The following is a 27,236-nucleotide window of genomic DNA, read 5'->3' as shown; positions in this document are numbered from 1 at the left end:
GTTGTTGTACTATGTTATTACTATTCTGTAATGTTAATTTTATCTGTATAATTGTATTAAGGGGAGCCGAAATGATCCATCTCCTCCATGTTAATTTTAGCAAATAGAAGGAACAATTTTTTCTAAAACCATTAAACATATTGCTCTGAAATTTGGACTACATGTTCAGTGAATATTTCTCTACAAAGTTATAGCCGGCCGCGGTGGTCTCGCGGTTCTAGGCGCGCAGTCCGGAACCGTGCGACTGCTACGGTCGCAGGTTCGAATCCTGCCTCGGGCATGGATGTGTGTGATGTCCTTAGGTTAGTTAGGTTTAAGTAGTTCTAAGTTCTAGGGGACTGATGACCACAGCAGTTGAGTCCCATAGTACTCAGAGCCATTTGAACCATTTCTACAAAGTTATAATGCCATGTTAAGAAATATTTATTGGTTTTTGTTTTACAATTTTTTTTAAACAGATGCATATTTTTTCTCTAAAATTTTGCACTTTTTCTCCTATAACTCTTGAATTATACAATATTTTTTTACAATTTGTTATAAAAATGAAGGAAAAGAAATAAGTAATATTGTGTACAAATTTCATTGATATACTGTTAGCAGTTTCTGAGAAAATGTTCCTCAAAGATAAAAATTTTAAAGTTACGGGAAATAGCTTCCAAAGTTTTTTAGTAGATTCGTGGCCTGTATGATGGATTATCAGCATCCTCTTCTTTTTACAGTGTTATTTTCCTTTTCACTGGTCTTTTCTTCCCTTTTGCTGCATGTTGTAGGCTTTTGTCTCTCCTTCCTGCACATTGTAGGCTTTTGTCTCTTCTTCCTGCACCTCTTAGTCTTTTTTCATCAATTAGGTACCAGTTTTGATGGCATAACAGTCCCAATCTATACCTGGAAAGTTGAAGTCACCCCCTATTACAACGGCATGATCAGGAAGATTACTAATGATTTTCTGTCTGAAGCACTCTACAACTACAGAGCCTAACTCAGGTGGTCTATAAAAGCATCTGATCACCATATTTGATCATTCTTTGCTGCTCAATTTCACTCAGATTAATTCAATTCGGAATCCATGATAACCTCACTAGATTTTATCCATTTTTTTTACTGCAATAAACATGCTGCCACACTGGCAACTAACCTATCCTTACGATAAACATTCCAGTCTGAACTTACGATTTCGTTGTCATTGACGTATGGTTTCAACCATCTTTGTGTTCCCAATACTATCTGTGCATTATAACCTTCAGTAAACAATACTAATTCTGGGATCTTTCCTTGGATGCTCTTGCAGTATACTAAAATCATATTAATCTTTTCTATCTCTGATCTGTGAGGACCAAGATTCACCGAGATCCATGTGGCTGATTTAACAGGCAAATCTTCTTTGCTTCCAAGGGAGGTGTTCTCTAACCTGAAAAAGCCCCAGTTGCACTTCACGTGTACTCCGATACCCTAGCAGTTGCTTACTGCGTGTAGTGCTTGCCTGAACTATTAAGGGTACCTCTACAATTCTGCACTCAATAGCAGAGAGAGAGAAATTCACATCCGTTACCATCGCAGAGCTGTCTGAACCTCTGGTTTAGACCATCCACTCTTCTCCAAACTAGAGGACCGTGATCAACCCTGGGTACGATGCTACAAATAGACAGCTTAGCCTGCACCCTGCGTGCGTTGCTAGTTGCCTTCGCCAGATCAGCCAGCTGCTGAAGGGAGCTGAGGATGGCTTCAGACCCCAAGTGGCGGGCATCATTCATGCCGACATATGCCACTACATGCAGTCGGTTGCACCCAGTGCATTCGATAGCTGCCGGTAAGGCTTCCTCCGCATCATGGATGATATCTCCTGGCAAACGACTGATGACCACAGCAGTTAAGTCCCATGGTGCTCAGAGCCTCCCGGCAAACATACTGAATGCGCACTGGAATTCTTTCCCGCCTTGCCTGATCTCCCTCCCTGAGGGGCTCCATCACTCACCTAACATTGTTGTTTCCAATGACTAGAATACCCACCCTCTGTACTTGTCTGGACTGGGCAGAAAAATTGACCACTGGCCCAACGGGAGAGGCATATTGTGCTGGCTCAGAGTTATCATGAACACTGGTAGCACCTCGTACCAAATAAATTAATTAATTAATTAATTTGTCTTCTCTGTTTTGTATGTTTCTGACCTGTTCTTAGTTTATTTCTGACTCGTTAACTGTCCTTTATTATTTTTAAGTTCTCTAGTTATTATATTGTTTCTTTTGGTAGAACTTTTTAGTTGATTCCCTCGTCTTGTTGTGCTGTGTCTCCTGTGACCTAGAGTCTTTGGTATTTTTTCCTAATTAACTCTTGGTTGACTGATTTGCTGCTACTTTATAGGTAGAAATTTTTTTCATTCTTTATGTATTGGTGGTTATAAATAAATTTCTTCTTTCAGGACCAGCCAGCAAATCTTAAGCAAAGAAATGAGGCAGCTTTCCTTGTTGAAGATGATGACAGCGACAACATTTTTGTGCAGGAAGTAGGTTCACAATTGAGTCAGCTGGAAGGACAACAGCAAAGGTTGGAACAATACTCAGAAAATGCTAGAAATGTTAACGACAGGCTATGAGAGGAAATACACACATTTGAAGATGTGTACCAGAGAGAAGTGGAGATGATGGACATGGAAGATGATATAGAAACAGTAGAACAGCAGGCATTGTTTGCTACATCCAGTAAACCTACTGTTCCACATAGTCAAAGCAGTATTTCTAAGAGCAAGAATCGAGCGAATGATGGCATTGCTGTAGAAACAGTGCTGCTCAGAGATTGACTTTTCCCTAATGTCTCGGGTACTGGTCTTGAATTGACTACAGGCCGAAACCGAAGGCTAGAAATTGTAGAAGTCGTTACGACTACCACAAATTTGTGTAGAGGTGCAAGCCCAAGAAGAGAACCTGAGGTTATATCTCATTTAGATTATTCGGATGTCACTGAGTTTCTTCATCCAGCCTGGTCTGAGTGATATATGCCATGATGGTGAATAATTCCTATAAACTGCAAAAGGAAAGCACAGGCAAGTTCCAGATGCTGCTTGCAACTACAGGGAACTTGAAAGATGAGAATCGAGCAAAAGTTAGTTCCTTTTTTAGTAGGGGCTGTACTTCAACAAACAGACAACATTCTGAATTATCCAAAGTGGATTTTCATGCTGCTGTTGAGAAACATAGCGAGGAAGAGGCTAGAACAGCTCAGATTTCACTGCGACAGGGTCATGTGTGTTTAGGAAACTTTTTGACACGTTTGTTGAACCTGCATTTGAAGACCACAGCCATCCATCCATCCATCCATCCATCCATCCATCTCTTCTGTTAGTAATATTGAGGAAAGAGTCTGGTGATTGACAGGAAACCATTTTTTTATATACGACAAAGAAAAGTCGCAAAACTAACTACAGCTGCTGTGTCCCCTGTGAAGAGGACATACTTTCCCAAGACAAAATTTGATGGTTGGTATCTAACCATAAAGCTGTGTGATGGATCAGCAACATTGGAAGTTCTGTTTCTCTCTAATGTGAGTTTAATTTTATTTAATATGTAGTAACTTCAGTTTCTGGAAATTTAAGCAGTTTGTTGCTGAATATGATTTCTCTTGAGAAAAGAAACATTTTAGTGTGTAAGATTAGAATATTTCTATTAATTTAATTTTGATGCTATTCATAAATTAACCTGAGATTGGTTATTAAAAGTAAATAAATGCTTGTAGCTTCATAGTGCTTGTGTAGTTGGGAAAAGACTATGAACATCATGTTGCATCAGAAAACTCTGTTGTGTTTTTCGGTATGTGAGCAGCAAATGATTTAAATGGACAGTTTTATTGCATCTCCCACCATCTGTGAGGTACCTTCTGTCATTTGCTTCCTGCAAGCAGGAGTGGATGCTGCTGAGATTCAGTGGTGATTGTGTCATGCGTATGGGGATTGGGTTAAGAGTGATGCTGTTGTGAGGGAGTGATGCAGAAAATTCAAGGCAGGTTGCATATATATATGTGTGTGATGAAAATGACATTCAGATGTCACTTATGAACTTCTGCAAGATGTTGACGAAGTGATACGTGCATAGTGTTTTATGCTCGCTGCTTCTGTGGTATTCGGTAAGTCATATGTGCCCCTACGGGTGGTGCTAAATGGTGAGCTTCTTAGGGAGCTCAGTACTCGTTTGCTGGGTATGTGCTTGGCAAATCCAGGTTTCCTGAGTTGGGGCTGGTGAGTGCCACTAGTTCTGTGTAAGTGTAAGCTGTGGGCATGCTTCTGTAACCATAATGTTGCGCAACGATGGAACATTGTGCATCATGGCATCACAGGAAATGGGGATCTTTGCTTCACCGCCTGGCTCGCAAGGATGATAAACACTTACATAAAAATCCTCAATCTCAAGGAATGCTGCATGGCAGTAAGACACATGGCTGTTGTGACGGAACAGTCGTAGCAGGCAACCTCTGGGCAACCAGCTGCATCTCACTTGTAAAAGCTTACCTAGGCATGTGGGGCTCTGTCTAGGTGGACCCTTGTATCCTTAAATGTTTGTCGTGTGGAGACGTAATGCTCTTACTTATTTGTATCAACTGCCATTGTAGTAGATGTACAGGTGGAGGCCATACACAACCAATTTAACAAATGGGCTTATATTGTCAGTCCTCTTGGTATAGGAATTAATTCAGGTTCTTACATTTCTACTAATGGAACACATGCTGCTAGACGTAACGCTTTTTTAATGGTTGAAAGAGGGCAGCTTTGAGAAAGTTACATCTTTATACATTCAAAAGGGTTTAGAAGCCATTGCTGGCACTTTAAACTCAGTAACAAAAAAATGCAAAATGGGCACTGTTGGTTGAAACTTAAGTAGTCTGTCCAAAATTACTTTAGGATTGACACTTTGGATGGAGCAAGTGGAAGTGCGGAACAGAGGTGCCATGTCCCGCATGGAACACATGCACAATCTTAACATTTCATTCAACTTGTGCAAACAGGTAAACTATTCACTTTATAAATATGGAAATTGCATCAGTGTGTTTTGGAAGAATTACACTACATTTTGATTTTAGTTTTATCAGCGAGAACAAATTATCAAGACTGTATAAGGACAATTTACGAATGTGCATTTTCTCATGATGTTGCCGAGTTTATGACATGCGGCAAACTTTTTTGTTATTGGAGTTACGTGACTACATTATACAAATGAAATCTTAAGAATACATCATATTTTCATATTCAAAACCAGAACTCTGTTGGAGATCTCTACTGTGAGATAATTTGAGTTAAAAATGACACTCAAGTGTCAGCTACTAATCAGGTGCCTGTATGGTTTCAACACGAGAAACAGGTCACTATAGGATTTTAATGAAACTGTTGTAAAATTTTCTGGTCCACCTACATAATTCTAACACAACAAAAAATAAGACTAAGCATGTTAGAAAGGTGGTGGTAAAATGTATCTGAACTAGGACAACCTCTGGTATTAGAAAGAACAAAAGTGATAATAATCAGGGCCTCTGTATTGCAGCAGCCGTATTGTAAACAACACCACTTATTTTGTGTGATATGTACTGAATTTCTTATATGAACGTCCTTTGGAATTAGTTGCTATTAAGGCCTTCTTATTAAAAATTCAAAACTTATACGATGATGTAATTTTGTTACGTAGACACTTACAGACATAAATTGTGCATGTCAGACATGTAGTGGGATCTGCCTGTGCTCCATTTCTACAGGGATAATGGAAAAACTCCACTGATAACACTCTCATTTAATAGTAGGACAGAGATTTAGGAACCAGATTTTAAATTGTAAGACATTTCCAGAGGCAGATGGGGACTCTGACCACAATCTATTGGTTATGAACTGTAGATTAAAACTGAAGAAACTGCAGAAAGGTGGGAATTTAAGGAGATGGGACCTGGATAAACTGACTAAACCAGAGGTTGTAGAGTGTTTCAGGGAGAGCATAAGGGAACAATTGACAGGAATGGGGGAAAGAAATACAGTAGAAGAAGAATGGGTAGCCCTGAGGGATGAAGTAATGAAGGCAGCAGACGCTCAAGTAGGTAAAAAAACGAGGGCTAATAGAAATCCTTGGGTAACAGAAGAAATATTGAATTTAATTGATGAAAGAAGAAAATATAAAACTGCAGTAAATGGAGTAGGCAAAAAGGAATACAAACGTCTCAAAAATGAGATCGACAGAAAGTGTAAAATGGCTAAGCAGGGATGGCTAGAAGACAAATGTAAGGATGTAGAGGCTTATCTCACGAGGGGTAAGATAGATACTGCCTACAGGAAAATTAAAGAGACCTCTGGAGAGAAGAGAACCACTTGTATGAATATCAAGAGCTCAGATGGAAACCCAGTTCTAAGCAAAGAAGGGAAGGCAGAAAGGTGGAAGGAGTATATAGAGGGTCTATACAAGGGTGATGTACTTGAGGACAATATTATGGAAATTGAAGAGGATGTAGATGAAGACGAAATGGGAGATACGATATTGCGTGAAGAGTTTGACAGAGTACTAAAAGACCTGAGTTGAAACAAGGTCCCGGGAGTAGACAGCATTCCTTTAGAACTATTGACAGCCTTGGGAGAGCCAGTCATGACAAAACTCTACCATTTGGTGAGCAAGATGTATGAGACAGGCGAAATACCCTCAGACTTCAAAAAGAATATAATAATTCCAATCCCAAAGGAAGCAGGTGTTGACAGATGTGAAAATTACTGAACTATCAGTTTAATAAGTTACAGCTGCAAAATACTAACGCGAATTCTTTACAGACGAATGGAAAAACTAGTAGAAGCGGACTTCGGGGAAGATCAGTTTGGATTCCGTAGAAATATTGGAACACGTGAAGCAATACTGAGCTTACGACTTATCTTAGAAGAAAGATTAAGAAAAGGCAAACCTACGTTTCTAGCATCTGTAGACTTAGAGAAAGCTCTTGACAATGTTAACTGGAATTCTGAAGGTGGCAGGGGTAAAATACAGGGAGCGAAAGGCTATTTACAATTTGTACAGAAACCAGATTGCAGTTATAAGAGTCGAGGGGCATGAAAGGGAAGCAGTGGTTGGGAAGGGAGTAAGACAGGGTTGTAGCTTCTCCCCGATGTTATTCAATCTGTATATTGAGCAAGCAGTAAAGGAAACAAAAGAAAAATTCGGAGTAGGTATTAAAATCCATGGAGAAGAAATAAAAACTTTGAGGTTCGCCGATGACATTATAATTCTGTCAGAGACAGCAAAGGAGCAGTTGAATGGAATGGACAGTGTCTTGAAAGGAGGATATAAGATGAACATAAAAAAAAGCGAAACGAGGATAATGGAATGTAGTCGAATTAAATCGGGCGATGCTGAGGGAATTAGATTAGGAAATGAGACGCTTAAAGTAGTAAAGGAGTTTTGCTATTTAGGGAGTAAAATAACTGATGATGGTTGAAGTATGGAGGATATAAAATGTAGACTGGCAATGGCAAGGAAAGCGTTTCTGAAGAAGAGAAATTTGTTAACATCGAGTATAGATTTAAGTGTCAGGAAGTCGTTTCTGAAAGTATTTGTATGGAGTGTAGCCATGTATGGAAGTGAAACATGGGCGATAACTAGTTTGGACAAGAAGCGAATAGAAGCTTTTGAAATGTGGTGCTACTGAAGAATGCTGAAGATTAGATGGGTAGATCACATAACTAATGAGGAGGTATTGAATAGAATTGGGGAGAAGAGGAGTTTGTGGCACAACTTGACGAAAAGAAGGGACCGGTTGGTAGGACATGTTTTGAGGCATCAAGGGATCACAAATTTAGTATTGGAGGGCAGCGCGGAGGGTAAAAATCGTAGAGGGACACAGAGATGAATACACTAAGCAGATTCAGAAGGATGTAGGTTGCAGTAAGTTCTGGGAGTTGAAGCAGCTTGCGCAGGATAGGGTAGCATGGAGAGCTGCATCCAACCAGTCTCAGGACTGAAGACCACAACAACAACCGTACTGTTGCTTGTTCAGCTGTGGAACACCTTTTCATCAGTTTTCCAACTCCAACAAGGCCACTTGGGATCTGTGTGAAGCATGTTGTGGAGTCACTTGATGTGGGGCAAATACAAATCTAAATCCAGGGTTTTAACTGACTGCCATCCTTGCTACTGAAATGACCCCTTCATTTTAGATTGAATGTAGTACAATAGAGGCTGAACTTCTGCTTCTGTTTTTAATACATTATTTTGACATTTTAAAAGAACAACACATCTGCATAGATGTATTCATGGATGGGTGTGAACATGGGGGGGACTCTTGGCTGCTCTTCTGTTTTCACTGATTGTGTCCCCAAGATGTGATTGTCCCAAGACTTCACTCTCTTCGATGCAGGATTATACATGATCTTACTGGCACTTGAGTAGACAAGATGTGTTGTGACTACTATATTCCTCATCTGGTCATATTCCCCGAGTGTCTTTTTACTCTCTACAACACTTTTACCCAGCAGGTACCATAGTGGAGGATATCCAGGATGTCCTCCTCCACCTACAAAGCTGGGGAAGGAGGTGTCTTTCTTCTGCGTACCAGGGCACGGGGTATCAAGGGAAACAAAGTGTCAGATGTAGCAGCTAATAAGGTGTATCTTGACATTTGGATAACTGTGTGCAGTTGCTCTGCGTGTTATCATTTTGCTTTTGAAGTACAGTGTCATGCATTGATGGGAAGAAGAGTGGCTGAACTGACAGACAATAAGCAGTGTCTGGTAAAGTCTGCAACTCGGCCATGGCATTCCTTACAGCCAAGCTGACATGATGAAATCCTTCTCACTCATCTTTGGATAGGCTACAGCCCTGTGATGCATAGCTACTTGCTCTGGTGTGAAGGGCCTCCAAGTGACTATGGCATGCAGCTGACAGTGTGTCACATTTTACTGTGTTTTATTTTTAGGACAAATGGCAGCAGCTCGTTTGCTGACAGATTTTCTCTCTTATTTGTCAGGGTGGCCGGCTCATCTACACTTTTAGTATGTGAGCTACCAGTAACATTTCCATGTGTAATTATTTTAGCTTCCGTCTTATGTTGATTGTGTGTTACCCAGCAGGTACCATAGTGGAGGATATCCAGGATGTCCTCCTCCACCTACAAAGCTGGGGAAGGAGGTGTCTTTCTTCTGCGTACCAGGGCACGGGGTATCAAGGGAAACAAAGTGTCAGATGTAGCAGCTAATAAGGTGTATCTTGACATTTGGATAACTGTGTGCAGTTGCTCTGCGTGTTATCATTTTGCTTTTGAAGTACAGTGTCATGCATTGATGGGAAGAAGAGTGGCTGAACTGACAGACAATAAGCACTGTCTGGTAAAGTCTGCAACTCGGCCTTGGCATTCCTTACAGCCAAGCTGACATGATGAAATCCTTCTCACTCATCTTTGGATAGGCTACAGCCCTGTGATGCATAGCTACTTGCTCTGGTGTGAAGGGCCTCCAAGTGACTATGGCATGCAGATGACAGTGTGTCACATTTTACTGTGTTTTATTTTTAGGACAAATGGCAGCAGCTCGTTTGCTGACAGATTTTCTCTCTTATTTGTCAGGGTGGCCGGCTCATCTACACTTTTAGTATGTGAGCTACCAGTAACATTTCCATGTGTAATTATTTTAGCTTCCGTCTTACGTTGATTGTGTTTGAAATTCCAGTCTCAGAACAACTGCCCCATTTTAAGTTTATTCTAAAGCATGGGAGCTAGTACGATTGTTTGCATGACTGAGGGAGGTTGGGAGTGAGTGCGTGTGTTTCTCTCTTCTGTATTTTATGCCATTTGATCTGCTTTCATTCCTGCTAATATTTGTGCTGGAGGAACCATAACCACTGCCAGCCCCCCCCTCCCCCCCTGCTTTCCCCCTCACACACACAGTCCAAATGGTAGACACATATTTATTCTTTCTGTGACAGCTGATTTTGTGAGTATGATGTGCCATCACAGGTTCATTGTGATACTCTAACAAAACTCCGAAGGTCGATGTAAAACAAACAGTGCTAAATGATTTCTGAAGGAACCATTCTTCTTTACAGCAGTACACATCTTGCACATCGAACCCAGTGAAGATAAACTCAGACATTTTGGCTGGGCTGGGAAAGTTTAAACGTCCTCCCTGTAGTTGGTGCTTGGCATAAGCAGCTTTCACCTCTTGCCCAGTATAAAAGCCTGGCTGGAACTTAGACTGGTATTACACTATCAAATTTCTTTGTCAAAGATTTGATCAAAGATGTGATCAAATATTCTGTCAAATATATTTGACAAAGATCTTTGACATAGCGCTAGAAGGGGTATTACACTGTCGTCATATTTTTCGCCAAAGTTCAAGATGGCTGACAACAACAACTTGTTATAAACCACAGCAGTTGCATGTACCACAAATGCACTGTGTGCATATGCAGAAGAGAAAAAAAAAAGGAAACAGCTGGCTGAAGCCGTGGGTTTTACGATGACACGATAAAAGCATTCAAGAAAACTTGTTACTTGAGCTTATAGTGAAGGACGTCAAGTCGTACATCAATTACTGAAGAATGGATAAGCATACATTCCTGTATGTGCTCAATGAAGTGTATCCTCGTATCACAAAGCACAATATTCACTTAAGAACTGCTACATCTGCAGAAGACAGGCTCACTGTAACACTCTTGATTCCTTGCTACAGGAGAGGGTTGTGTTAGGTTAGGCTAGACTAGGTTAGGTCAGGTCTCCAATCTTCGTAATGTATTTATGTATTCAGCATGCCTCACGTTGTAAGGCACTTCATCAGCTTCATACATCTCTATTAATTTTGTAGTTGTCGGCACACACCAATTGTATTTACCCGCAATGTTTATAAAAACACTGCAGACGACAGAATGCAGCGATGTTAGCGCTCCATGTGGTAACATGTCACATTGCAGTGAACAGAAGACAAGCGACTTCTTCGATCAAATCTACCGTGAGGCCCTAGATTTGATCAAATATTGGACGACATTTGAAAAAGTTCCCTATTACACCATCAAATATCTTTGACAAAGATATTGGACAAAGATATTTGACAGTGTAATACCGGCCTCATCACAACCAGTGACGAGCCCAAGGATGCTGTCAATAAATGACTGAAGTGGTAGGTGGCACTGTTATTTGATGAAGGGATAAAGAAGCTGCTGTGAGAGTATGGCAGATGTTTGAATCTGGGTAACGAAGTAATTTATGTGGACAATTTGGGTATCAAAGTAATTTGGGTGGAGAAGTAATGTCAGCATTTAAGTAAGCGTGCATGGCCCCTACCCCAGAGATTATATATATATATAATTCTCTTTCACAGTTAATAGAATATTTATATGGAACAACTTATTTCAATGTTCTCATGGTCGTAAGAGGGCCTCTGTTAAATAAGACATGCATATAAAAAAAGTGTTTACTGGCATAATGAAGGAAGCATATTGAGTGTCATTAAATAAAAATGGCTAAAACCATTGAAGTAATTAGCTTATTGTTTCAATTTACAAATAGTGGTACTGTAATTCTGTTGAGGCATATGGCATGTGAAATGTACTTTCAGTTAAAAATAGTTGCTCCCTGATCAAAATCAGTTTCTCACTCACAGCTATGTAAATTGGATCAATCATTTAAAGACAGAAGTACACTCTGAATGGCCAAGGAAGGGAAGGTAATCAGCCATGTTCTTTTTAAAAGAAGCATCCTGGAGCAGTTTCAGGAAATCATGGAGAACCTAAATCGGGGTGGGCTTGTAGTCAGTTCAGGGACTGAATGTTTCGGCTAGAAATATGTGGAGCTATTACTTGAACGAATATGGAACTATGTATATTGAGGTTTGCTGTATGGTGTTTTCCTTCCACTACTGGCATGTGTCTGTTGTGAGTACACTACTGCTATGATGGAACGTGTTTATTATTTTGCATTGTTTTCAATATGGAGCAACATGCCTAAACTCAATTATGCTGTAGAAATTGTTAAATTGGTACTGAAACACAACTATAAAGAGATGATTGAGTCAAAGCAAGGTGTTGGATGCCTTTTGTGTTGTAAGAATGGTTGTGACTCCCTCCCATAAGACGAGTCTCTTGCTGATGGATGTGCAACCAGCTGAACTGATTGAAATGTGAGTGGTGTTCAGGACCTGCTTCACACTACATGATCAACTAGGATCAAAGCATTGCACTTAACTCCGGTACCACCTATTACAATTTACGCTTGCTTAAGATGTGTGAAACAAAATTTTTTCCTGCACTCAATGTCTGCAAAGGGAGCTGCACATGCAATGCATCCCAGAACTTTGTTGAGGCAGCTTAGATGTGGGTACAATTTTTTAACATCACTTGGGGGGGGGGGGGGGGTTGAAACATGGTATTTTGAATATGGGCTATTGATAAAGAGCCTATTGGTAGGATGGTAGTAACTTAAAGAGGGGCACCTGACAGAAGCCAATGTATTGGAATCAAAGAGAAAGACAAAGCTCAAGGAACTTTCTGATAATCAGGGACCCACTGACGGAATTCATCCCCCCTGGGTATGCTGGGACAAGGGTATTCTACATGGAAGTCCTCGAGTGCCTGCTTGCAAGCATTCTTCAGACCCGAAATGCAACAATCTGGTAAATAGTCTACCACATAACAGTGAACGTTCCCACAGCTAGTTCAGCCGGCAGGTACATTGAACTTTCAAAGGTTCTGAATTTTATGAACTTTCAGTACAATTTATGTAAGTGGTCCGTTGTGTAGAATCCAAGTTTTCGATCTCGACAACCCTGAGCTAACTTGGAGGGAACAGAAAAACAATGAAGTTTTGGTACTTTTTTCGGTTTATTCTATGAATTTTTCCCATATACTGGAAAAGTGTATGTTCGCAACATAGCTTACCAAGCTACAGAACATGAAACGAATGGCAGAATTCTCATATTGCCAAAGAAACTGTAAGAAGTTCAGGTGTTAGCATTATAATTTTAATCATAAAACTTTTTGAAAAGGTGTGCTTCTAATTGTCAAAGCTTAACAACTCCATGAACACAGCTCCTAATACAACCTCATTTCTTACCAGCCAAGTGTGTAGCTAAAAAATTAAAATTACTCTGAATGAAAAAAAGTAACAGAATGCGGAATCACAAAAAAAAATCAATAGCTTGACCAATTTAGTCTGTTTGATAGACCAAAGCAGCCATTAACTTCTTTGTTATCAATGATAATGTGATCGGTTAGGCTTTCCCTGGCAACTCCCTTTATGCAGCACTATTTCAGTCCCCCTTTGGGCAAAGGAAGAAGAAAGTCAGCACTATTTACAAAAACATTCCATCAGTTTGGAGCTGGACACTAACAAAAGGAAAGGTGATCCTCATAACAGTTTCGAAAAATGGAGCTCCAGACTTGTTACTGAAAGCAATTTCTTGTAAATGTACAAAAAGACACAGCACAGGAGCCTGGAAAAAAAGGGAGGGGGCAGGTCCCAATACTCTGCCTTTTGGCACACACTTTTGTGGCCATGCCTAGAAGATGCTCTCATTCCTATGTAAGTAAATTTTGTTGGGTATGGAAGAATAGGTAGCTGCTGAGGTAGAGAGAAAAATAAATAGAAGCACACATAGTATTTATGTAACATCATCTACTTAACTTTCTTCTGCAAGTCCAAATAATATTCCAGACTAGACTGTTACTCAAGTATCTTGAACATAAACAATCACAATAACAGAGTGGGAATGTAGTAATGCTGCAAACGCTCCAATTCAGTTCCACAATTAGTCTAGCTGGTGTCAATGCGATATCTTCCTGGGCTGGCTCGGTGGTGGCACTGTTCGCGCATACACCAGATGGTGTGTATATGGTTGCAGATTGGCAGGACAGTAAAATATGTTACTGCCAACCTCGGGACAAAGGATACCTGATGTAGTGTGAATAATGTACACAACTACAGATGTTATTTTGAAAAGAAGCTAATGCCTCAGCATTTCCAGGATATCTTATGTTTTCATCCTGGATGGTAGCACTATCATAATCGTCAGTCTCTGATATCCTGTGAACTGTGGATGATGGGCAACAGGCAGATTTCATAGACTTCTAAAAAGCATTTGACACCAATTCAATTCCACAATTAGACTAGCTGGTGTCAATGCAATATCTTCCTGGGCTGGCTCGGTGGTGGCACTATTCGCGCATACACCAGATGGTGTGTATATGGTTGCAGATTGGCAGGACAGTAAAATATGTTACTGCCAACCTCTGCAAACAATTTACAAAAGTACGAGCAGATGACATAGATTCCCAGATATGTGAGTGACTCAAAGACAGTAACAGAAGCCATTATGTTGTCTTTGACATTGAGTGTTCATCAGAAGCAAGGGTATCGTGTGCAATGCTCCAGGAAAGTGTGATAGTATTACTGCTATTTTCTGTGTACCTAAATGATCTGGCAGACAGGGTGAGCAGCAATCTGTGGCTGTTTGATGATACTGCGGTGTGTGATAAGGTGTCATTGTTAAGTGACTTTAGGAGGATACTAGATGACTTGACAACATTTCTAATTTGTGTGGTGAGTAGCAACTAGCTTTGAATTGGGGGAGTAAGTCAAAGCAAAGTAGTAGGAAAAGCAAACCCATAATGTTAGAGTTCAGCATTAGTTAAGTAGTGCTTAACAGAATAACATTGATTAAATATCTAGGTGTAACATGGCATTGTGATATCTAGTGGAACAGTATGTGAGGGCTGTTGTAGGCAAAGTGAATGGATTACTTCATTTTCTTGGGATAATTTTAGAGAAATATGGGTCATCTGCAAAGGAGACCCCATATAGGAACCGATGCAACCCATAGTTTAGTACTGCTAGAGCATTTGGGATCTGCACAAGGTTGATTAAAGGAAGACCCTCGAATCAATTCAGAGACGGGCTGCTAGATTTGTAATCGGTGGTTTCGAACAATGTGGAAGTATTACGGGGATGCTGTGGGAACTCGAATGGGAGTCTCTGGAGGAAAGGCGATGTTCTTTTCGAGGAAAACTATTGAGAAAATTTAGAGAACAGGTATTTGAAGCTGACTGCAGAATGATGCTATTGCACACGATGCACATTTCATGTAAGGATCTGCGAAGATAAGAAAAATCAGGTCGTGTATGTTGGCATATACTGTATTTTACGGACTATAAGACACACTTTTTTCCTTCGAAAAATTGCCTCTAAAATTCTAGTATGTCTTATACTTGAAATGAATATAAAAAAGTCCATTGTTTGATTTAACATTCCCACCAGTCTTAAAAATGACCATGTATTCGATGTCACTGGAAACCTGTCTCTATCTGTCAACACTGGATTTGACTCGTAGCAGCAGTGCACCGATGTGGCGAAAGTAAGTTACGGGGATTCAAAAGCTTGCTAACACTGTCTTCCTCCCACCCCGACATCACAGATCCATAACACTGTCTAGCCTATGATACGTCATTGCAGTCTGTGATGCCAGTGAACTTGAATTGAAAGTGATGTGTATTTTTGGTAACAGTGCAGTATTTTTATTAGTAGCTAGTTTGTTAATGGAAACAAAAAAGGTATTCACATGATGCGGCCTGTAAAATGAAAGTAACAGTGTATGCAGAACAATGTGGAAACAGAGCAGCTGAATGGCATATCGACCCTACACCAACAGAAAAAAACAACATTTTGCAATTGGTGGGCTAGTAAAGAAGAACAAAAAACATGAGGACTACATAAATATGCAAATAGAGGACTGAATGTAAAATAGCCAAAACTAGAAGATGACAGATTGAAATGGATTCAAGGACACAATTAAAATGGCAAGTTTGCGCCACATTGAAACTTGATGGATTTTAAGAGTGGAGTTTGTTGGTGCTACAGGTTTATGAAGCATCATGGACATAACATTCAAACAATAACCAAAATATCTCAGAAAATTCTGTAAGATTATGAAGAGAAAATATTATTGGGCTAGGAATTGTGCCTTATGCAAGACACCTTTTTTCTGTTTTGTTCCACCCAGACGTGTTTCATCACTTTTTGTACTATCTTCAGTGGGTTATTTTTTATTTTCTAACTGTAAAATTACTGTTGTATATTAACATTTGATGGAAATTTTGGTACATAATATTTCCAGTTGTGAATGAATAATTGTTGTAAGCTATTATAAATCATTTGTTCATAGTTGAGATACTTATTAGTGACTTGATGCACTGCATGTTGTTTATAAAATTATGTCAAAGTTACATTTATAGCTTAATTGGCAAATCCCTTCCATACAGCCTAGCCACCCATGGTCATAGCATCTGTAGTGACGAGCGGTCTCTCGAAATATGCTGAGGGTCTCACTGAGGTCTTTATAGTTTGTAGTTACCCACCCAACCTTGTACAAAAACAAATCTCCCACGCCTTAACTTTCCAGTCACCCAACACCTCTCAAAGCCCCACCTCGTGACTCAGTACGCAGGACTGTAGAAACTGAATTAACAATTTATGCCAGGGTTTCGACTACCGCCTCGTGATGACTGGGTGTTGTGTGATGTCCTTAAGGTTAGTTAGGTTTAAGTAGGTCTAAGTTCTAGGGGACTGATGACCATAGATGTTAAGTCCCATAGTGCTCAGAGCCATTTGAACCATTTTTTTTTTTTTTTTTTTTCGACTACCGTTTGTCATGCCCTGAAATGAGAAATGACCTGCGCACTATCCTTTCTATTTCTCCCAAGGTGGTATTCCAATACACCGAAGCTACACAGTAGCCTAGTCCCTCCATACACAAGCATTGTTCCCAACCCCTTGCCTCATGGCTCATATCCCTGTAACTGTCCTAGATGCAAGACCTGTTCCATACATCCTCCCACTACCACCTACTGCAGTCCAATCACAAACATCACCTATCCCATCAAAGGCAGGGCTACCTGTGAAACCAGTCATGTGATCTACAAGCTAAGCTCCAGCCACTGTGCTGAATTCTATGTTGGCATGACAACCAGGAATTTGTGATCAAGAAACAACTGGATCACCCTGTTGTCGAGCACGCCACCCAGCATAACATCCTTCATTTTCGTGAGGGCTTCAGTCTGTGCTATTTGGTTCTTCCGCCCCCCCCCCCCCCCTCCCGCAATACCAGGGAGGTTTACTGAATTGTGTAAGTTGGAACTCTTTCTGCAATACACCCTACTTTCCTGTAACCCTCCTATTGTCGACATTTTTTAGTCATTGTCCCTGTCCATCCAGGCCATTCCCTGTTCCCATTCCAGCACTACGGAGCCCTCTATTCCAACAGTGCACCCATCCTTTTTCTTCTCTCCTTCTCTGCTATCCCCCTCCCCTCTCTTTCATCTAATCTCCCAACTGCACCTAGCTGCCTCATTCTCCACCTTGTATATGCACATCCCCAGCAGCACTTTGCCGTCCCCCACACCTACCATGTTATCGCTCCTCCTCCTTGCCGCAACCTCCTCCTTACCCCCACCCAGTTACCTCTCCCATAATGCCCTGCTGATCTCACTCTGGCTCCAGCTGCCAGAGACTGTGATCATCTGTGTGAGAGTTATATTTGTGTGTGTGTGTGTGTGTGTGTGTGTGTGTGTGTGTGTGTGTGTGTGTGTTGCCCAGTTTTGACAAAGGCCTTGTTGGCCGAAAGCTAATTGTGTGACTATCTTTTTGTTATGTCTTTCTGTGACTTAGCATCTCAGCTGTGTGGTGAGTACTAACTATACTCTTCAGTATATTGTTACAATCCAGCCTGGATTTTACATTGTCTGAATACAGGTTACACATACAAAGTCAAAGAAGGGTTATGCAGGAGTGGGTTTAATAAAGAATAAGAAAATATGAATGCAGGTGAGCTACTATGGACAGCACAGTGAACACATTATGGCAACCAAGATAGTCACAAAGTGTACACCTACCACAGTGGTACAAGTTCACATGTCTGTTAGCTCTGCAGAGAAGAGATTGAAGAAATACGTTATGAGATAAAAGAAATTATTCAAATAGTTAAGAGATAAAAATTTAATTTTGGTGAGGGACTGGAATTCAATAATAAGAGGAAAAATAGAAGATGAATATGAACTGGGGGGGGGGGGGGGGGAAGGAATGAGAGAGTAAGCCCCCTGGTAGAATTTTGCACAGACCGTAATTTACTCAACGTTAACACGAAGAAGGTGGTTAACACAAGAAGGTTGCAGATGTGGACGAGACTTGGACACACTGGAAGGTTTCAGACTGATTATATAATGGACAGACAGAAACTTCAGAACCAGATTTTAAATTACAAGACACATCCAGTGGTAGATGTGGGCTCTGACCATAATTTCACAGTTATGTACTGTACATTAAAGCTGGAGAAATTGGAAAAATGTTGGAAATTAAGGAGATGGGACTTGGATAAGTTAAAGAACCAGAAGTTGAGAGCTTCAGGTGGAGCATTAGGCAATGGTTGACGAGAACAGCTGAAAGCAATCCAGTAGAAGACAACTGGGTAGCTTTAAGAGATGAAATAGTGAAGGTAGCAGAGAATCAAACAGGTAAAAACACAGGATAACACAAGAGATATTGAATCTAATTGATGAAAGGAGAAAATTTTAAAGTTCAGCAAAGAAAGCAGGCAAAAGGGAACACAAAGATTTAAAAAATGAGACTGACTGAAAGTGTAAAATTGTGAAACAGGGATGGATAGAGACCAGATGAAAGGATTTAGAAGCATATTTCACTAGGGGAAAGATAGAAAGATAGAAGTCGCTGACAGGAAAATTAAAGAGGCCTCTGGGGAAAACAGATGCAGTTGTGTGAATATCAAGAGCTCAGATGGTAAAGCAGTCCCAAGTTAAGAAGGGAAAGCTGAAAGATGGAAGGAATGTATAGAGGATCTGTACATGGGAGATGAACTTGAAAGCAATATTTTAGAAAGGGAAGTGAATGTAGATGAATATAAGATAGGAGATAAGATACTGTGAGAAGAATTTGGCAGAACCCGAGTCGGAACAAGGACCCGGGAGAAGGCAACATTCTGTCAGACTTACTGGTAGCCTTGGGAGAGCCAGCCATGTCAAAACTCTTCCATCCGGTGTGCTAGATATATGAGATAGGTGAAATACCCTCAGACTACAAGAAGGGTTTAATGATTCCAATTTCAAAGAGAGTAGTTGCTGACAGGTGTGAAAATTTTCAAACTATAAGTTTACTCATGGTTGCAAGATACTAACACGAATTCTTTACAGAAGAATAGAAATACTGGTAGAAGCAGACCTCAGTGAAGATCAGTTCGGATTCTTGAGAAATGTACGGATACATGAGGAAATACTGATCCTACGGTTTATCTTAGAAGATGGGCAAAGTGACATTTATAGCATTTCTAGACTTAAAGAAAACTTTTGACAGTGCAGTGCCTGTGTAATTCTGAATAACGAAGCAATTTTCCCATTAAATAACAAATGGGAATGGTGATCAGCTGTAGAATAGAATGACGACAAAATTTGTGCTGGACCAGAACTTGAATCCAGCTGCTTATTGTGAGCAGTCCTCTTACCATTTGGCTATCCGTGCACAACTCACGGCCAGACCTAAACTTCCATCTGTCGTTAACCATGTGTCCACATTCTGTACTCATACATTGATTATGTATATTCCCGTAGAGGTACAGACAAGACATTTAACTTGAAAGTCAGTTGCCCATTGTCAGCAGATAAAGACTATACTGCAGTGCCTGTGTTATTCCCGGTTTGGCACAAATTTTCATTGTCGTCATTCCATTATACAATTGATGATTGTCCATACTCATGGTTGTGAATACATTTAATGTGTTTCATAACGGCGGTGGTTGCTGCAGTGCCTATTCCTTTGTACATGTTAGCATGTCCAAAGGAACATTGCTTCATAATTCGAAATAACACAGGTACTGCAATATTGTACTCACATGCTGACACCGGGCAAGCAACTTTCAAATAAAATGTTTTGCCTGTACAAGAACATACCTAATGGATACAAAAGTATACAGTTTGTGGACACAGGATTGACAGACATATGGAAGTTTCGGTCAGGCCGTGAGCAGTGCACAGATAACTTAATGATAAGGAGACTGCTTGTGGTGAATGGGAAATCCAGGTTCGAGTCCTTGTCCTGCACAAATTTTCATTATTGCCATTCATTTTTGCAGCTGATGGTTTTCCACATTTGCAATTTCGAATACATTTAATGCTCTTTGGAGTGTTGACTGTGCTCTCTTTCTACATCAGAAGGTAGCAGGGAGTGAAAAACTATTTACAATTTGTACAGAAACCAGACAGCAGTTATACGTATTGGGGGGATGAAAGGCAGGCAGTGGTTGAAAAGGGAGTGATACAGGGCTGTAACCTATCTTCAGTGTTATTTAATATTGAACAAGCAGGAAAGGAAACCAAAGAAAAATTTGAGTAGGAATTGAAGTTCACGGAGAAGAAATAAAAACTTAGAGGTTTGCCGATGATCTAATTCTGTTAGAGACAGCAAAGGACTTCAGAGAGCAGGTGAATGGAATAGACAGTGGCTTGAAAGGAGGAAAGAAGATGAACTTCAACAAAAGCAAAACAGGGGTAATGGAATGTAGTCGAATTACATCAAGTGATGCTGAGCGAATCAGGTTAGGAAACGAGACACTTAAAGTAGTAAATGAGTTTTGCTATTGGGGCACCAAAATAACTGATGATGGCCGACGTGGAGAGGATGTAAAATGTAGACTGGCACTGACAGGAAAAGCATTTCAGAAGAAGATAAATTTTTTAACATCAAATATAAATTTAAGCTTTATCAAGTCTTCTCTGAAAGCATTTGCCTGGAGTGTAGCCACGTACAGAAGTGAAACATGGATGATAACCAGTTCAGATAAAAAGAGAATAGAAGCTTTTGAAATGTGGTGCTATAGAAGAATGCTGAAGATGAGATGGGTCAGTCGCGTTACTAATGCGTAAGTACTGATAGAATTGGGGAGACAAGAAGTATATGGCACAACTTGATCAAAACAAGGGACCAGTAGATAGGGTACATTCGGAGTCATCAAGGGATCACCAGCTTGGTATTGGAGGGAAGGGCGGTGGATAAATATCATAGAGGGAGACCAAGAGATCAATACTATAAGCAAAGCAGATTCAGTAGGATGAAGGTTACAGTAGTTATTCAGAGATGTTGAGGCTCACACAGGATAGAGAGTAGCTTCAAGAGCTGTGTTATATCATGGAGAGCTGCATCAAACCAATCCTCAGACTGAAGAAGAAGAAGACGACATATAAATACATATGTAATATATAAAAAGGAAACGTTGTTATCGAAAATTTCAAAAGGTTTGTGACCAATTTACTTCAAATTTTTACAAGATAGTGTAACAAACATGTGGATGGGCATAGGCAAATAGCCTATGGAATCTAACAATATTATGAAAATGATAGTTGCTACTCTGTTATACCGGAGATGCTAGTCGCAGATAGGCACAACAAAAAGACTGTCAGAAAGTGAATGGAAATACACACACACACACACACACACACACACACACACACAATGATGGGAGAAGCAACCAGGTTGTGGGGGTAACGAGAAGGCTGGGGCAAGGGGGGTGGTAGCATGGTAGGGGTGGTGGGTGGTAAAGTACTGCTTGTAGGAGTGTACAGGGACGAAGTGAAGAGAGGCTAGTGCAGCTAGGTGCAGTTGGGAGGTCAGATGGAAGGCAGTGGAAAAGGAGAGAAGTATAAGACTGTGGAAAGGGGCCATACAGTGCTGGAATGGGAACGAGGTGGGGGCTACATAGGTAAGGACAAGACTAGCTGTGGTTGAGACCAGGAAGGTTACAGGAACGTAGGATACATTGCAGGGAGAATTCCCACCTGCACTGTTGAGAAAAGCTGGTGCTGGCTGGATGGATCCAGATGGCACAGGCTGTGAAACAGTCATTGGAACAAAGAACGTCATGTAGGGTGGTGTGTTCAGCAATGAGGTGGTCCATCTGTTTCTTGGCCACAGTTTGTCAGTGGCCATTCATGCGGACAGACAGCTTGTTGATAGTCTTGCCCAAGTAGAATGCAGTACAATGTTTGCAGCTTAGCATATAGATAGTGTTATTGGTTTCACAGATAGCGCTGCCTTTGATGGGATAGGTGAATCTTGTGATTGAGCTGTCTTTGGTGGTGGTGGTGGTGGTGGTGGTGGTGGTGGTGGTGGTGGTGGGAGAATGTATGGTACAGGTCTTGTACTGATTCCATTACAGGGATATGAGCCATGAGGCAAGGGATTGGGAGCAGGGCTTGTGTAGGGATGGGTGAGGATATTGTGTAGGTTCGATGGGCAGCGGAATAACATTGTGGAAAGGTGAGAAGGATAGTGGGTGGGACATTTCTCGTTTCAGGGCACGACAAGAGGTAGTAGGAATCCTGGCAGAGAATGTAATTCAGTTGCTCCACTCCTAGGGGCTACTGAGTCACAAAGGTAATGCTCCTCTGAGGCTGGATGGTGGGGCTTTGGGAGTTGGTGGGTGACTGGAAAGATAAGGCATGGGAGATCGGTTTTAGTATAAGGTTAGGCGGATAATTACAGTCTGTGAAGGTCTCTGTGAGGCTCTTGGTATATTTCGATCTTTTCAGGCAAATGCCGGGATGGTTCCTTTGAAAGGGCACGGCCGATTTCCTTCCCCATCCTTCCCTAACCCGAGCTTGCGCTGCGTCTCTAATGACCTCGTTGTCGATGGGATGTTAAACAGCACTAACCTAACCGGAGGGGGGGGGGGGGGGGGGGGAGGTATATTTCGAGAGGGACCGCTCGTTACTACAGATGTAACAGCCGTGGGTGGCTAGGCTGTGTGGGAGAGATTTCGTGGAATGGAATGTGTGGCAGCTGTTGAAGTGGAGATATTGCTGATGGTTTGTAGGTTTGATATGGATGGAGGTACTGTTGTAGCCATCTTCGAAGTGGTGGTCAACATTGAGGAAGGTGGCTTGTTGGATTGAGTAGAACCAGGTGAAGTGAATGGGGGAGAACCTGTTGAGGTTTTGGAGGAATGTTGATAGGGTCTCCTCACCTTTGATCCAGATCATGAAGTTGCATTAGTGAATCTGAACCAGGTGAGGGGTTTGGGATTCTGGGTGTTTAGAAAGGATCCTCTAGATGGCCCATGAAAAGATTGACATAGAATGGTGCCATGTGGGTGTCGTTAGTCGTACCCCAGATTTGTTCGAGGTAATGCCTTCAAAGGAGAAACAATTGTGGGTGAGGATGTAGTTGGTAATGGGGACTAGGAGAAAGGTTGTAAAATTTGGAACCTGTTGGGCATTGGGAAATGTCGTGTTAGATAGCAGTAAGGCCATGGGTATTAGGAATGTTAGTGTACAGGGAGGTGGCATCAATAGTGACGAGCAGGGCACCGTGTGGTAAAGGGACAGGAACTGTGTGGAGAGTCGGTCGAGGAAATGGTTGGTATCTTTTATGTAGGAGGATAGGTTCTGGGTAATAGGTTGAAGGTGTTGGTCTACGAGAGCAGAGATTCTTACAGTGGGGGCACAGTAACCAGCCACAATGGGGCGTCCCGAGTGGTTGTGTTTATGGACTTTAGGAAGCATGTAGAAGGTAGGAGTGTGGGGAGTGGTAGGGGTGAGGAGAGAGGTGGACTCCGGGAAGAGGTTCTGCGGAGGTCCTAAGGATTTAAGGAGGGATCAGAGATCCTGTTGGATTTCTGGAATGGGGTCACTGTGCAAGGTTTGTAGGTGGATGTATCTGACAGCTGGACAAGTGCTTATGCCAGGTACTCTTTCCGGTTGAAAACAACAGTGGTGGCAGGTAGTGTTATAAGGTCGGAATCCGTTTTTAGGTGGTGGTGCATGTTGAGAGATTTTGGGAATGATGGTGAGGCAAAGTTCAAGGTTAAGAAACTCTGGAAAGTTAACAGGGGTGATTTGGAGGCAGTGGGGGTGGATCATGGCTGGATGGAGGAGTGAACTGAGTCAGGCAGGGTTCAACATTGGTTGTTGGTTGTGTCTGATCGGTAGGATTGGTAGCGAATAAGTATTTCCACTGTAGGGGCCAGGAGGAGAGAAGGTCTTTAACAAATTAAGTGTGATGGAATTCTGGCATAATTGAATTTGGGAGTGGGGCAAAATGTGAGGCCTTTGGAAAGGACTGATACCTCTGCAAGGCTATGGCTTTTGACCTCTGCAAGGCTATGGCTTTTGGAGGAAAGGTTCATTAATGTGTTTTGGGTCTGTTTAGGTTCTGGATTCTGTACAGTGGTGGCAGGAACTCTTTGAGGACATGGTAAATGTAGAAAATCTGTGAGACAGGGTTTGTTAGCTATGAGGGGATATGGGGGAGGTTTGGAGGTTGTCGTAGCAGTGGTGGATAGTGTTAGTCCAAGGTGGGAGATTTTTGAGGTGGCTTTGTGTATGTTGCTCTAGTTCCTGGAGAGAAAGAGTTTCAATGTATGATATGGGAATAGAGGAATTTGAGATGGCTTAGCAGGAGAATTTTGTGAATGGTGAGGAGTTATTGCAGGGAGGTTTGGGCCTGATTGGTGTGGCTTTGCAGGACTATATTGCTGAAGTTTAAGGATTGGTGAAATTGATGCCATCTCCATTTATACCAACATCCCTTAAGTCAGTGGCCTTACTGCTGTTGAACACTACTGGATTCATGAGGTACACTCACTGTACAATGTGATACACAGTCATATCACCAAAAAATTCAAATTGCACCTCAATTCCATGACCATGAATCAAAATAGACAGGATATCGTATTTTGACAAGTTACACAAATGTCGCATACGAACACAAATAGGTTTATCATTATAAAAAATTTGCAGACGTGCCACTCCTGATTGCAGCCGATGATTGATTGATCATAAAATGTCCTGTTGACAATAACATCACAGGGCTTTCCAGAAATGTAACCCTACCTTCGAATCACCACCAGTAGATCCCAAGGAATGAGCTCTGAAAATTTCCATTTTTATGCGCAGAGTTTTTGGAAATATTAAAAGTGCATGCTTACTGCTAAAGATCAAATACTCGTATAAAAAAAGGAAGAAGAAGAAGACCCAAGAATTGAATTTCTGAGGTGGGTGTTAAACCAGGAATGCAGTCACTATTGACAAGAAGAAGAAGAAGAAGATCAAGAGAATGTTTGATGGAATTACTGACAGTTTTTGCTCATCAGAAAATTATGTGAAGCTTGTGCAAAAGGTAAGGTAATATGGAAGCAATTTTCTGATGTGAGAGAAAAGGCAAGAAGACCACCTGAAATAATACGTACTAACTGTGGAGGGACAGTGCCCTAACATTGAATGTATACACATACTACATTAGAGTATTATTTGATTCGCTGAATTTTGTGTAACCTGTTGAATACATTAGATGTCAGAGGCTGCAATGTCCACAAGAACGTGTGTTAAGAAAATGAAACTCAGTTCAGGTGAAAGTGTCAAGAACAAGATGTGATGAAGGTAGTGAGTATACGTGTTGAGAGTTTAAGAATTGGTGTGAAGGAATTGTGTCAGATTATATTAGTCCTTATAGTCCTCAAGTCAATGAAAAAGTGGAAAGACTGGATCTCAGGCAGGAGCTATGATTTTTCAATAGCAAACTGAAGAAACAGTTATGGAGAGACACAATACTCACACTTGCGTATTTCATTAATAGGAGCCCGACTACCAGTGAATATGCTGTGTCTGCGAAAAAGTGGTTTTGGAGATCACGTCCATCAAGACTTCAAACTTTTGAATCAAGAGCTTGTACAAAAAAATATAGGTCACTTGAAGAAACTAGATGAAAGAAGTAATGTGTACAGTTTTTGTTGTTTATGCTCCAAATATCTACAGACTGTTTGATGCAGAAAGAAGAAATATCATTGTCAGGAGAAGCAGAACTTGAACAGTGACAAAAGAATTTGTATAGAAAAATCTTGTTATTGGTGAAGTATCAAATGACACTAACAATCAAGTAAACGATACTCAGAAAAAAAAGAGGAGGGGAAGCAAATTAAGAAGGGTGAGGTTGCAATGAAGAAGGAGGAAACTACAATTTTAGGCACAGAACCAGTTTGAAGAAACATTTAAAATAGAAGATTATGAAACAGCATTACTTTCATATGGAGAATATATTGCTGGTCCAGGTAAAGAAAATCCGATAAAAGCAACAGAAGAAGAATGCAAAATAGCAATAGGAAAAGAATTCTTGACAAACAAATGGATCTTTAAAGTCAAGGATAATTGTTGATACAAGGCCACACTGGCTGCCAGGTAGTCAAGAAGAAAAGAGTGCGGGTGTCAAGAAATTATTCAGCCCAGTTTTAGATACCTCTTCACTAAGACTGTTTGCTTTGGCAGTAGAGAAAAATTTCCATATGGCAATGTTTTGATACTAAAACAGCCCTTCTTCATGGGATATTGGATGAAGAGATTTTCATGGAGATTACCAAAGGATACAAAAAAAAGGTGGAAAAATTTGTTTTGAAGAGAGCTCTGTATGGACTTAAACAAGCCCCATTGAGATGAAATAAAACTGTGATGGTTTTTCTAAAAACAGAACTACTAATAGGGTATTTAACTGTTTTCTGGAAGCTGTCTAAAATGATAAATTATTGTGGAATTGGGATTTATTCATCTTATGACATATATTTGCAATCCGTTTCATTGGCCAGTAGCAGAAATGTGAGACTTTTACAATACAGTTACAATGATCTCTGCTAAAGGAAAAAAATTGTGACACCAAAAATAATTAACATTGTAGGAAATGATAGATTGCTACGTACCGTAAAGAACACACGTCAAGTTGCAGACAGGCATGATTAAAAGACAGTCGCATGAAGATACTCTGTTGTGGCTTTCGGCCACAGCCTTCATCAATAAAGAGTCTCTCTCTCTCTCTCTCTCTCTCTCTCTCTCTCTCTCTCTCTCTCTCTCTCTCTCTCTCATGAAGATACTCTGTTGTGGCTTTCGGCCACAGCCTTCGTCAATAAAGAGTGTCTCTCTCTCTCTCTCTCTCTCTCTCTCTCTCTCTCTCTCTCTCTCTCTCTCTCTCTCTCTTGTTGTAACCGCAGAAAAGCCAAGTCTAAATGCAGTTGTTCTCAGACGATACACCAGAAATCATACGGGGAGATAGAGTTAACAGGGGACGCCAGGCGTGTCAGAGGGATCACAAAAGATAACGACGCAGCCAGATAGCTGAGGCGGCGGTCCAAGCGGCCAGGCAGCTGTGCGTGATAAGCAAGGAAGCAGACTCAGCTATTAAGATAAACAGGGCGCTCTGGGCAGGTCCCTTAATA

General features: G+C 41.0%; 1 long non-coding RNA gene across 1 annotated transcript in view; it reads left to right on the top strand.

The window, feature by feature from the left end:
* LOC126335016 (uncharacterized) overlaps positions 1 to 27,236 on the top strand; it is a 68,480-nt gene that overhangs the window by 23,586 nt on the left and 17,658 nt on the right. Inside the window, exon 2 of the long non-coding RNA XR_007564800.1 lies at positions 2,418 to 3,535. This is a non-coding gene — a long non-coding RNA (uncharacterized LOC126335016). The remainder of the gene's footprint in view (positions 1 to 2,417; positions 3,536 to 27,236) is intronic.

Source organism: Schistocerca gregaria, chromosome 2 (genome assembly GCF_023897955.1).
Source record: "Schistocerca gregaria isolate iqSchGreg1 chromosome 2, iqSchGreg1.2, whole genome shotgun sequence".
NCBI lineage: Eukaryota > Metazoa > Arthropoda > Insecta > Orthoptera > Acrididae > Schistocerca > Schistocerca gregaria.
Note: the sequence above shows the minus strand (reverse complement) of the source record. Positions and strands in the feature narration are given on the sequence as shown.